At 41.4% G+C, this 14,307-nt stretch overlaps 1 pseudogene; it reads right to left on the reverse strand.

Moving 5' to 3' along the window:
• Positions 1 to 6,807: 6,807 nt before the first annotated feature.
• Positions 6,808 to 11,101, reverse strand: LOC141407626 (histone-lysine N-methyltransferase SETMAR-like; annotated as a pseudogene).
• Positions 11,102 to 14,307: the final 3,206 nt, after the last annotated feature.

Consider the following 14,307-nt stretch of genomic DNA (forward strand, 5'->3'; position numbering starts at 1 on the left):
TTTGCCGAGATCCTGCTACTGCACTCCAGCCTGGTGACAGAGCGAGACTCCGTCTCAAAAAATAAATAACTATAGTAACACTGATATCGCTGTCTATTTGAACTGTGAAAATAAAACAGCAAAAACAATGCAAATCTTTAATTAATAAAAGTGAAAAATTGTTTTTTTTTCACTTAGAAGATTTGCCTGTCACCTTGAGAGCTACTCTGGTTCCTACCTACTCTTTTCTGGGACTTAAATATCAACATAGCAAAAGAATAGATGAAAATGTCACACAGGCAAATAAATGCTAGTGAAGCCAAGTATAAATAAGATGTGGCAAAGAAAGTCACACTAGAGACCAATTTGTACTAATTATTTATTCTACTGATCAAAACCCAATAAATAATTGTGCTATCATAATAAATACAAGGAGTAACAGATTTGTTGAACTGGTTATTTACCTGTCTGCCTACCTATCAATCTATTCAGCAAGCCAGAATGTTAGAGTTAGATTGTGAGCAGTACAGTGTTTCACCAGCTGAGAACTGTGGCATCTCTATATTTGCCCTCTGCCAAAAGAAAAAAAAAAAAAAGGTGGGAGGGTGTGAAGAAAATGTGACTAACTTATAGGGATTGACTTTCATCAACAAAAGTACCGAGTTTAAGTCAGAAAGTATTAGATGGTAAGATAATCTGAGCTTTTATCTATAAGAAACCAGTTAAGAGAAAAAGTCATTTATTCAAATTCACAAAGACTAAAAATTCACATTAATAACTGTGAGAGTGTCAGGGAGCAACTGTTTGCAGAGTTCACTGGCAAAGTTAAGGGAAGAGAATAAAATACAAATACACAAAAGGGATAAAGAAAGAAAATACAATTTAGGCTGGGCGCAGTGGCTCACACCTGTAATCCCAACACATTGAGAGGCCAAGGTGGGTGGATCACTTGAGCCCAGGAGTTTGAGACCAGCCTGGGCAACATGGTGAGACCTGGTCTCTTACAAAAGCACAAAAATTAGCTGGGTGTGGTGGCATGTGCCTATTGTACAAGCTACTCAGGAGGCTGAGGTAGGAGGATAACTTGAGCCAGGGAGGCAGAGTTTGCAGTGAGCCGAGATTGCACCATGCACTCCAGCCTGAGCAACAGAGCGAGACCATGTCTCAAAAAATAAATAACAAATTAATTTAATTTAAAAAGAAAATACAATTTAAAGCATGCCAGTGAAGTATAGAAAAACTTTTTTCCTTTAATGTCCCAGAGCAGATAGAATAGATTTTGCTTAAAAACTTCAGCAAGTGCAGCTGTAATCATGGTAAATATTCTTTTTTAAAAAAATTACAATTATAAAAGCCATACTTTTTTTTCACAATATACAGGTTTTTTTCTTAAATGTACCAACACTTACTGTTTTATCTCACTATTCCTCTTTTCTTTTTAAATTGAGATATAATGGATATAATGTACATACAGTGACATATGTTAGTCTTAAGTGTGCAGGTTGATCAGTTTTGACAAATGCATACATTTAGATTGTGCATGGTGTCGCAGGGCACAGTGGCTCATGTCTATAATCTCAGCACTTTGGGAAGCCAATGCAGGAGGATTGCATGAGGCCAGGAGTTTGAGGCTGCAATGGTCGCGTCATTGCACTCCAGCCTGGATAATGGAGCAAGACCCTTGTCTCTATAAAAAATTTAAGAATTAGCCAGGTGGTGGGTCATGCCTGTAGTCACAGCCGCTCATGAGGCGGAAGCAGGAGAATTGCTTGAGTCCAGGAGTTCCAGGCTATACTGAGCCACAATGGTGCCACTGCACTCCAGTTTGGGCTGCAGAGTTAGGCCCTGACTCTTAAAAAAAAAAAAAAGAGCGTATGTTTGTTTAACCCACACCTTCATCAAGATATAGATGACTGCCATCAACCCCAGAAAACTTTCTCACATCCTCTCTCAATCAATCCCATCTCCTAGATGCAACCACTGTTCTGATTTTTTTGATATTGGTTAGCTGGTGTTCTGTAGCGAAATAATAACGGAATCATACCACAACTGTTCTTTTGTGTCTTGTTTCATTCCCTAAGCAAAATGATTTTGATACTTGTTTATGTTGTTGTATGCATCAGCAGTTTGTTCCATTTCATTGCTTATTGTAGTATTCCATTGTGTGAAGAGACCACAAAATACCTTTTTTCCTGTCAGTGGACATCTTTTTTTCCCTTTTTTTCTATTGTGAATAAAGTGCTGCTATGTACACACCTTTTTTTGTGAACCTAACCAAAGTAGAATTGCTGGGTTAGCTAGGTGTATATTTAATTTTACAAGAAAATGCCACATCACTTTTTAAACTGGTTGTGCCATTTTATCCTCCCATCACGAGTGTGTGAAATATTGTTTCTACATCCTTGCTAACATTTAGGGTTGTCAGTGTTTTTAACATTAGTCATTCTTATGAGTGTGTGGTTTTCTCACTGTGGTTTTAATTTGCTTTTCCCTGATGATTAATGATTCTGAACACTTTTTCATGTGCATATGGATCATTCACATATACCTCCCTTTGGGAAGTGCCTGTCAAGACTGCCAATTTTTAGTTAAGATGTTTATTTTCTCATTATTGAGTTATAGTTTATTAAATATTTTGAATATAAGTCCTGTATCAAATATAGTAATTGAAAATATTTTCTCCCACCCTGTGTGCTTATTTACTTTCCTAACAACGTCTGTTGATGACTTGAGAATCTGGACTTTTACATTTAGGTGTAAAATGAGATCCATCTCAAACTAAAATTTGCAAATAGTATGGGGTAAGATTTGAGAGCTTATTTGTGTCTACATGGTTCCAGCACCATTTGTTGCAAACACTTTCCTTTCCATCTTAAATTATCTTTGATGTTGGTGCGGTGGCTCACGTCTGTAATCCCAGCACTTTGGGAAGCTGAGGCAGGTGGGTCACCTGAGGTGAGGAGTTTGAGACCAGCCTGGCCAGTATGGTGCAACCCTGTCTCTACTAAAAACAAAAATTAGCTGGGCGTGGTGGCGCATGCCTGTAATCCCAGCTACTTGGGAAGCTGAGGCAGAAGAATCATTTGAGCCCAGGAGGCAGGGGTTACAGTAAGCCAAGATCGGGCCATTGTACTCCAGCTTGGGCAACAGAGTAAGACTCTGTCTCAAAAAAAAAAAATTTTATATATATATATATATATATTATATATATATATTATATATATATCTTTGGTGTTTTTGTCAAAAATCTATTGACTGTATAATTGTGAGCGTATTTGTGAAATTTCTAGTCTTTTCCACTGATCTGTTTGTCTATCTTTATGCAATACTACACTGTCTTCAATACAATAGCTTTATAGTAAATCTTGAAGTAAAGTGCTGTAATTATTCCAACTTGTTATTTTTCAAGAATGCATTGGCTATTCTAAATTCTTGTATTCCAACATACATTTATAAATTGTTAATCCAATTCTCCAAAAACAAAATCTGCTGATTGGAAATGAGTTGAACCTACACCTCAATTTGGGGAAAATTGGCATCTTAACAATATTGGGCCTTGCAATCCATGAATATGGTGTATTTCTCTATTTTTCTAAATAAGTAGAGAAAATAGCTTTAATTTCTTTTGGCAATGTTTTGTAGTTTTCAGTGCCTTTTACATCTTTTGATAAATTTTTTTCTAAGCATCTATTTTTGGACACTATTGTAAATGGTATTAAACTTTTTTTTATTTTCTGGCCAGGTGTGGTGGCTCACACCTGTAATCCCAGCACTTTGGGAGGCCAAGGCAGGAGGATTGCCTGACCCCAGGAGTTCAAGACCAGCCTGGGCAACATGGCAAGACCCCATCTCTATACCAAATTTAAAATTTTATTTAAAAAAATTATTTTCTAATTGTTCATTGCTTGTGCATGTGTTTGTGTGTGACTTTTCTACAATAACTTGATATCTTGAAACCTTGCTAAATTTCTCTGATAATTTCTTCCCATCTTTTCCTCTCTTCTTTCATCCTGGGTCTTCTATTAGTCACATACTGGACTTCCTGAACTGATTATGTCATTTTCTTATCTCTTCTTTTCTATTTTCCATCTAGTTGTCTCTTTGTTCTCCTTTCTAAATAATTTCTCCAATATGTTTTTTTTTAAATGACTGTATTATAGTAGCCAACTTCTAAGATATTCCCCAATGATCCTTGCCTTCCAGTATTTACACTCCTTTGTAGTCCCTTCTCAAATGCTGTCAACGCTGGTCTGTGTGACCAACAGAATAAGATGGAAGTGATGTGCGTGACTTTCATGGCTGCTTCTGACTTGCTCTCTCTTGGGTCACTCACTTTGAAAGAAGTCCAATGGAGAGGTCCACATAGTGAGAAACTGAGGTCGCCTGGAAATAGCCAGAACTAACTTGCCAGCCATGTGAGTGAGCCATCTTGGAAGCTGATCCTCTTGCACTTGTTAACTCTTCAGATGACTGCGGCCTCAGCTGACAAATTGACTGCAATTTCATGAAAATCTCCTTGACAGAACCACCAAGGTAATCCTCTCTCAAATTTCTGATCCAAAGAAACTATAAAATTTTGAAATGTTCATTATTTATTAATATTTATTGCCACTAAGGGGTGTGTGTGTGTGTGTGTGTGTGTGTGTGTGTGTGTGTGTTTGAGACGAACTCTTGTCCCCCAGGCTGAAGTGCAATGGCACAATCTTGGCTCACTGCAACATCTGCCTCCTGGGTTCAAGTGATTCTCCTGCCTCAGCCTCCTGAATAGCTGTGACTACAAGCACCCAGCACCACGCCCGGCTAATTTTTGCATTTTTAGTAGAGATGGGGTTTCACCGTGTTGCCAGGCCCATCTTGAACTCCTGACCTCAAGTGATCTGCCCACCTCAGCCTCCCAGAGTGCTGGGATTACAGGCAAGAGCCACTGTGCCCAGCCTGGAGACCTTTTTGATTGTTGAGTTCTAGGGGGGAAAGTGCTACTAGGCAAGTAATGAGTAGAGATCAGAAAGGCTGTAAGCTTCCTATAATCCACAGAATAGCCTCCCTAGAACAAAGACATACCCTGTCAGAAATGTCAATAGCCAGGTGCAGTGGTGTGCACTTGCAGTCCCAGATACTCAGCAGGCTGAGGCAGGAGAACCACTTCAGTCTAGGAGCTTGGGGCCAGCCTGGGCAACATAGTGAGTCTCTAGCTCTAAAAAAAAAAAAAAAAAAGTCAATAATACCAAAGCTGAAAAACCCTGGTTTGGTACATATAAACCTAGGAAGACAAATAGGGTTCTGAAAGATCAATTGTATTAATATTTTCAACAGTGACCCAACTGGTAAGGCAGACAACATGCTGAGGGAATGGAGACAAAAAGCTTCTGCAAAATCAGCCATTCCCATCTCTTTGCTATCTTAGCATTTTATCATTATTATAGATTTGAAAAAACATCTATAATGTAAAATGTATTATAGTTATTTGTGTTTTATCCACTAAATTGTGAGCAGTCTTAACTGTTAATCCCTGGTGGCTTGGTCCTCAGCAGGTTTTTGTCGATTGTATAATATCAGATAGGAAAATTGGCTACGAATTAGACTATTGCTCAAAAGTACAAATTGGAAGAAGTTTTTAACCCTTTGCTCACAAACCCCCAAAAAACTCTGTAATTATGGTAAATAGTTGATTGAAAAATAGAACCAAAAGGTAAAAGAGTAAGAATTTGAAAACCTACACAAGGCCAGGAATGATGGCCCACACCTGTAATACTAGCACTTTGGGAGGCCAAAGTGGGAGGATCGCTTGAGGCCAGGAGTTTGAGGCTAGCCTGGGCGACATGATGACAGCCTGTCTCAAAAAAATATATATATGTGTGTGTGTGTGTGTGTGTGTGTGTGTGTGTGTGTGTGTGTGTGTGTATGTGTGTGTGTGTGTGTGTGTATGTATGTATGTATTAGCCAGGTGTGGTGGCACATGCCTGTAGTCCTAGTGACTTGGGAGGCTGAGGCAGGAGGATCACTTGAGGCCAGGAGCTCAAGGCTGCTTAAGCCTGGGAGGTGGAAGTTGCAGTGAGCTTTGATTGCACCACTGCACTCCAGACTGGGTGACAGAGCAAGACTTTGTTCCTCACAAACAAACAAACAAAAAACCTAGCCTGGGCAATACAACAAGACCCTGTCTTTACCAAAAATACAAAAGAAAAAACAGCTGGGCTTGGTGGCATGCACCTGTGGTCCCAGCTACTTGCGAGGCTGAGGTGGGAGGATCGCTTGAGCCCAGAAGTTGGAAGCTACTGTGAGCTGAGATCATACCACTGTACTCCAGCCTGGGTAACAGAGCCAGACCATATCTCAAAAGAAAAAAAAAAAAAACTATACAGTTTATATACTGTTTCTTCTATGTGGCTGATAATATTTATCCATCTATCTAGGTTGGTGCAAAAGTAATTGCAGTTTTGGACTGTGAATTTTATTTTATTTTATTTTATTTTTTTTAGGTGGAGCCTCCCTCCGTTACCCAGGCTGGAGTGCAGTGGCATGATCTTGGCTCACTGCAACCTCCACCTCCCGGATTCAAATGATTCTCCTGCCTCTGCCTCCCAAGTAGCTGGGATTACAGGTGCCCACCACCGACCCCAGCTTATTTTTTGTATTTTCAGTAGAGATGGGGTTTCACTATGTTGGCTACACTGGTCTCAAACTCCTGACCTCAAGTGATCCTCCTCCCTTGGCCTCCCAAAGTGCTGGGATTACAGGCGTGAGCCACTGCACTGGGCCTGGACCATGAATTTTAAATCATTATAACTTTATTAATTATCTAATTAGTATAATTTATTATCATCTTTATTAATCAAAATAGGAACCATTACAATCAATACATTTTTGCCAATGGGAAATAAGTTTGTATTCCTGTAGCGTAAAAATCCATGCTTTTGGATTCGACGACCTCTTGGAAAGCATTTTCTGCATTCTACTGGTTGTGGAAGCGTTTTCCCTGCAAAACATTGCCGAGATGCTTGAAGGAGTGGTAGTCAGTTGGCAAAAGGTCAGGTGAATATGGAGGATGAGGCAAAACTTCGTAGTCCAATTCATTCAACTTTTGAAGTATTGGTTCTACGACCTGCAGTCAGGCATTCTCATGGAGCAGAATTTGGCCTTTCTGTTGACCAATGCTGGCTGCAGGAGTTGCAGTTTTCGGTGCATCTCATCGATTTGCTGAGCATACTTCTCAAATGTAATGGTTTCGCCAGGATTCAGAAAGCTATAGTGGATCAGACTGGCAGCAATGACCATGACCTTTTTTTGGTGCAAGTTTGGCTTTGGGAAGTAATTTGGAGCTGCTTCTTGGTCCAACCACTGAGTTGGTAATTGCTGGTTGTCGCATAAAATCCACTTTTTGTCGCACGTCACAATCAGATCAAGAAATAATTGGTGGTTGTTGTGTAGAGTAGGGAAGATGACACTTCAAAACGACGATGATTTTTATTCTCGCTCAGCTCATGAGGCACCCACTTATCGGGCTTTTTCACCTTTCCAATTTGCTTCAACTGCTGAATGACCTGTAGAATGGTCAATGTGGAGTTCTTCGGCAACTTCTTGTGTAGTTGTAAGAGGATCAGCTTCAATGATTGCTCTCAATTGGTCTTTGTCAAATTCCGATGGCCGGCCACTACGCTCCTTATCTTCAAGGCTCTCATCTTTTTGCAAAACGTCTTAACCACCGCTGCACTGCACATTTGTTAGCAGTTCCTGCACCAAACGTGTTGTTGATATTGCGAGTTGTCTCCGCTGCTTTAAGACCTGTTTTGAACTCGAATAAGAAAATAGCTTGAATTTGCTTTTTGTCTTAACATCATTTCCATAGTCTAAAATAAACATAAAATAAACAGCAAGTAATAAGTCATCAGCACAAAAACATAAAGCGAGAAATGCCCATTAAAATGATATATAACGTAAGCACATTTATTTAAGAATGCATTCCAGTATCAAACGGCAAATTCCAACAATGCAAAAACCACAATTACTATTGCACTCACGTAATACCTTCCTTAGTACCAGGCAAGGCTAACATATTACATTCACTCTCATTCAAACCCTGTTAGATTAAGCTCAAGGACAAATACCATCTGGTGTGCCCTTGTTTCCCTCTGTATTCCCATCACCTAACACATAGATGTAATCTTTAAAATAATATTATGAAATAGCTTGTTTAGTTTTGTGTAGTTTTTAAAATTCTTACTCTTAAATTTTTTTAAGTCGTATAGGTTTTTAAATTCTTACTCTTTTACCTTTTGGGCTCTGTCAATCAACATACATTTTCATGATTACAATTTTTTAGGGGCTTACTATGTGCCAAACACTTAGCTAACTATATCATATACATTGCCTCATTTAATCTTCACCACAACCCCTTGGGCAAGTATTGTTAACCTATAGTACAGGTAGTGATAATTGCTCATGTTTATTGATCACTTGCTCAATGGTATTGTCTCTAGCACTTTACGTGTATTAATTCATTTAATCTTCTTAACAAACCTACAAAGTAGGTACTATCATTATCCTCACCTTAAAGAGGAGGAAACTGAGGTATAGAGAGGTTAGATAACTCATCTAAGCTTACCTAGTTGGTAAGCGACGGAATTTTCAATCCAGATGATCTGGCTCTGGAGTCCACACAATTAACCCCTTCCTATACTGCTCTCCCTAGACAGACTTAGCTAAATTAGGCTAGTTGTTCTAAAGTTATACAGCTAATAAAGAGTAAAACTGGTATTTAAGTCAGGACTTTGCAAGGCTAAAACTCAAAGTCTTTCTACAAAAGAGAAATACTCTACAGTTCCTTTGTGGCAAGTTTAAGATCTTTTTTAACAAAAATGTCATGTTTTAAACAAAACCTAGACTACCTACCTCTCCTTTAAAGGTGTAAAACCTAGCACTTAACTAGTGATACAAAGCAACAGGTATATTTTCTAAAACGTGCCTTGTTTTCTCTGCTATATCATATGGAAGCCAAAAATAGGCCTCTTGACAGTAATACCCCATTGGGCATAAAACTAACTAAGTTCCTATTAAATAATCTCAGATTTATTAACAGAAAGATCAGGGTATAATTTACAACTGTCACCAAAAGTAAAATGCTATGAACATATTCCTATGAGTTGTGTTCTACGAGAAGCAAACTCTGAGATGATGAATAGCGTGGAGGAAGTTAATGATGGAGTTGCCTTAGGATCAACACCTGTGCAGAACGAGAAGGAAACAGAATTAGAGAGGAATAAATTGAGCTGCAGTACAATCACAAGGCGTCAGCTGACCACACAGAGAGTTCTGAAGTTGGGATGTTTCTTCCGAGTTGTTCCAAGTGGAGCATGAGCTCTGAGACTCTATACCCACACATAGATGAGTCTTTGTGAGCTGTCCATGAGAAGGGAGCATGACCTTGGATGAGCTGGCTGTCTGCATCTAAGAACTTGCAGCCATCAGCCAACCTTTCCTGTGGCTGAGGGAATAGATCTTCCAGTCCCAAAGGGAGAATCTCAGTAACACAGCACAGCATTTGTAACAGTTTGCCCCTTATGCCACTTAGATCTTTCTGCTTCATATAAATTCTGGGAACAGCTCCTTCAGGATACTGCAGGGCTCCATTCCTGGCGAAAGGTCAATGGAATGAACTACAGCCACTGCCACTGCAGCTGGTATCAAGACTACAATGGATACTCATGAAATGCCTCCTCTACTATCAATTCTAGATTTCTCTCACCCTTGGCTAACACCTCTGCTAGTCTAGATGGCATAGTTGGAGGATTGACCCAGACCTTCAGCCATGAGGATCTGAGCCCCTAGTTGGCAGGTTCTTCTCAGGCCTGGCTGCTGTATTTATCCATTTACCATTAAACCATTAGTACTTCTCCTAAGTACCAAGAGAAGCCTCAGTGGATCACTTGGGTGTCAAGCGAGCGTAGTCCTCCCTGTTCCCACTGTGTAGCAACGGCCCTGCCTCTTGATAATTAGGTTCATAGCCCTTGCCAAGATGGTGACTTCTTGACCATTCATCCCTTGCTACAAAGAGCTTAAAATGCCATAGCTTAAAGTTCAATATGATTCTTACCATGTCCCCTGGTCGAAACATTTCCTACAGGGAACCACAACATCTAAATATGCAAAACTCAGGGTTGCGGTAATAGGAAGAATAAATTCCACAAGTAGTGTTTTGTTTTGTTATGTTAGATAAGGGGACAGGTCTTTTATGTTGCCCAGGCTGCTCTTGAACTCCTGGCCTCAAGCAATCCTCCCACCTCAGCCTCCCAAGTAACTGGGATTGCAGACATGAGCCATTGTGTCCAGCTAAACACCCCACATAGTTTTGATGTTGAGTCCTTTTGTACTTCCACTCCTTGGTTCCTGGACCTATGTATTCTACCTATTAAGGACGCAGCACCATATCAAAGTTACTGATCTAGCATTTAAACTGCATCCTGAAGGTTGTGATGCCAACCTCAGTGTATCATAGCCAAGCGTTGCCTCAGCTGTGCCCTCAACAGGCCCTTCCATCATTCTGTCATGTTGAGGGCACTGAAGTGATGTGGTGGGTGATAAAACCAGTGGAGCCTGTGTTGCGTGCCCACTGCTGCATCTCCTGCTGTTATGCTGTCATGTGATGTTATATGCAAAACCCTGTTGATAAATCAATCATACTCTGTAAGCCCTTAGATTTTCGTGTTAGAGATCCCCTGAGCAGGAAAGGCAAACACATACCTGAAATACATGTCTATCACTGTTCAAACAAATCTCTGGCCCTTCCAGGATGGAAGGGACCTTATGTAGTCAACTAGCCACCAAGGTCTCCTTCAGGGATAGTGCCATATCAGTGGCTCAGCGATGAGCTCTGTTGCTAGCATACTGGACATTTGGCAACATCAGTAGCTGGATCAGTCTTGGTCGGTGGGAGCCCGTGTGTGGCCTCCATCACTGCCACTGTGGCCACTCCTTCCTAAGCTGATTGTGCTAGTTTTAGGGTGGCCCATGACAGAGGCTGACTGACGTCTCTGACATCTGTCCAAGTCATTTTGTCCACCTGGCTGTTTAGTGCCTCTTCTATGATGGATGTTTTCTGGTGGGCATTCACATTTGATACGTACATCTTCACACTTTGTCTTCTCTCATTGGTCCATCCACATGCCTTTACCCTAAGCTTCTTAGTGCTCAATCTTCCAATCTTTCTGTTTTAGGCCCCGATCAACTGGGCAAAACAGTCACCACAGTCCATGAAAATGAGTATCTTCCAACCTCAGGCTACTTCTCTCTCCACACAGAGTGGATGGCCAGGAGCACCACCCAACGCTCCTGCCCACTGGGAGGACTTCCCCTCAAAGCTGCTTTTCAAGTCCACTCCTGAGTGGCACTATAGTGTAGCTGACATCCACTTTTGGCTTGCTCCCGTATACCAGACCAATCCATGTGTGAACCAAGCTGGAGTTTATTCCTACCCTGGCAGTTGGTCATTAGGAAGCCCTCATACAGCCATAGATGTGAGTCCAGGAATAAATGTTGGTACATCAGTGGCAATGACATGCGGGTCTGGTCAGTGACCACTGTGATTTTCTGTGAGAAGTCCAGCCAGTTCAGGTCTCTTTAGATGGTACTATGACAGAGAGGGAGAGTTAAAATAATCCTGGGAATAGGCTGTAAATGTATACTGTTGTCTGTTCCAAGAGAACGTAAACTCTTTCTGATCCTCTTTTTTTTTTCTCTTGACAGGGTCTGGCTCTGTTGCCCAGGCTGGAGTGCAGTGGCGCAATCTCAGGTCACTGCAACCTCTACCTCCCAGGCTCAAGCCAACCTCCCACCTCAGCTGCCTGAGTAGCTGGGACTACAGGCGCATGCCACAACAACTGGCTAATTTTTGTATTTTTTGTGGAGACAGAGTTTCACCATGTTACCTAGGTTGGTCTTGAACTCTTGAGCTCAAGCCATCCATCCACCTCGGCCTCCCAATGCTAGGATTACAGGCATGAATCACTGTGCCTGGCCTCTGATCCTCTTTTTAAAAATGGAGAGATGAGGTCTCACTATATTTCCCAGGCTGGTCTCGAACTCCTGGGCTCAAGTGATTCTCCCACCTCAGCCTCCTAAAGTGCTAGAAGTATAGGCATGAGCCACTGTGCCCAGCCTTATCCTATTTTTTTGGTAGTGATATAAAAGAAAGCGTTTGTCAAATAAATGACTATTAGGTATCTAAAGCTATGTAACTCTGCTCTAGCAAAAGTGTTCCACCTGGAGACACTGCTGTAATAGAGCTACTACAGATGCACCTCAACTTACAGTGGGGTTACATCCCAATAAACCCATCATAAATTGAACATATTTATTTATTTATTTATTTTTGAGACTGAGTCTCTGTCACCGAGGCTGGAGGGCAGTGGCACAATCTCGGCTCACTGCAACCTCCGCCTCCTGGGTTCAAGTGATTCTCCTGTCTCAGCCTCCAGAGTAGCTGGAATTACAGGTGTGCACCACCACGCCCAGCTAGTTTTCCTATTTTTATTAGAGACAAGGTTTCATGTTGGCCAGGCTGGTCTCGAACTCCTGACCTCAGGTGATTCACCCGCCTTGGCCTCCCAAAGTGCCGGGATTACAGGCGTGAGCCACCACACCCGGCTGAAAATATCTTAAGTGAAAAACACATTAAATACACCTAACGTATCAAATATCATAGTTTAGCCTAGCCTACTTTAAGTATGCTCAGAACTCTTACATTAACTTACACTTGTTGAAAATAATCTAATACAAAGCCTATTTTATAATAAATGTCTCTATTTATTATAAATGTCCTATTTTAATGTCTCATGTAATGTATTTAATGCTGAAAGCAAAAAACCATATTCGCTACTGCTGCCCAGCACCACCAGAGCGCATCACACTACGTATCACCAACCTGGAAAATGTCAAAATTCAAAAATTGAAATTTAGTTTCTACTGAATGTGTATCACTTTCACACTATCATAAAGTCAAAGAATCATGAAATCAAATCATTGTAAGTTGGGGGCCCTCTGTACTCAGTTGAATTTGTGATAGTCCACTGGCACTCTCCATTTGCTTTTTGTGAGGCCCAGACTGGTGAATTAAATGGAGGTGCATTGGGGACCAGCATTTCTGCGTTCTTTGTTTTTGGTTTTGTTTTGTTTTTGTTTTTTTGTGACAGAGTCTCACTCTGTCACCCAGGCTGGAGTGCAGTGGCTCGATCTCGGGTCACTGCAACCTCCATCCCTCAGGTTCAAGCGATTCTCCTGCCTCAGCATCCTGGCTAGGATTACAGGAACCTGCCACAGCGCCCGGCTAATTTTTGTATTTTTAGTAGAGACGGGGTTTCAGCATCCTGACCAGGCTGGTCTTGAACTCCTGACCTCGTAATCCACCTGCCTCAGCCTCCCAAAGTGCTGGGATTACAGGCGCGAGCCACCATGCCTGGCCGCGTTTTTTGTTTTTAAAGGTGCTACTAATCACTGACATGCCCCTTAGGATGAAATACGGTTTTTGATTTATTGGTAGATGGTGGGAGCGGTGGCTTCAGAAGTTTCCACTTGGCCTTTTCCATCACAATAGCTTCTATCACACAGATCGAGAAACCAGTGTGGAGGTTGTACTAAATACCAAGTACGTCCATTCTAATGATACATTCAGATACTGGGGAAATGGCCACTGTGAGCCAGACCTGGGTGACGATTCCACCTTGTGCCCCCACTAAAAAGGAGGCCTGGTGATGTCTTGGGTGATGCTTTGGGTCTGTGTTTCAAAATCAACTCAGATCCTGTGACTGACTGTTCCTGAAATGTTTGAATATCCCACTTTTCCCCCATATATGGTACCTGAGAAAATGCCCATAGATCCCTTTGACTCAGCATTAGGGGAATCATCACTACATACACTTGCTGCAGTCTCACGGGGTTCATTTTCCAGAGGAACTAGTTTCTGTCTTAGCCAGTGGGCTCCAGGTCTGAAATCTGACTCAGGTAAGAAAACTGGTTAAAGCTATCGTGTTTTTTTTTGTTTGTTTGTTTTGTGTGTGTGTTTTTTTTTTTTTTTTTTTTTTTGAGACAGAGTCTCACTCCGTTGCCCAGGCTGGAGTGCAATGGCGTGATCTCGGCTCACTGCACCTCCACCTCCTGGGTTCAAGCGATTCTCCTGCCTCAGCCTCCTGAGTAGCTGCGATTACAGGCACGCACCACCACACCTGGCTAATTTTTGTATTTTTAGTAGACACAGGGTTTCTCCATGTTGGTCAGGCTGGTCTTGAACTCCTAATCTTGTGATCCGCCCACCTCAGCCTCCCAAAGTGCTGGGACTAC

This window comes from Macaca fascicularis, chromosome 9, assembly GCF_037993035.2.
Source record: "Macaca fascicularis isolate 582-1 chromosome 9, T2T-MFA8v1.1".
Classification (NCBI taxonomy): Eukaryota; Metazoa; Chordata; class Mammalia; order Primates; family Cercopithecidae; genus Macaca; species Macaca fascicularis.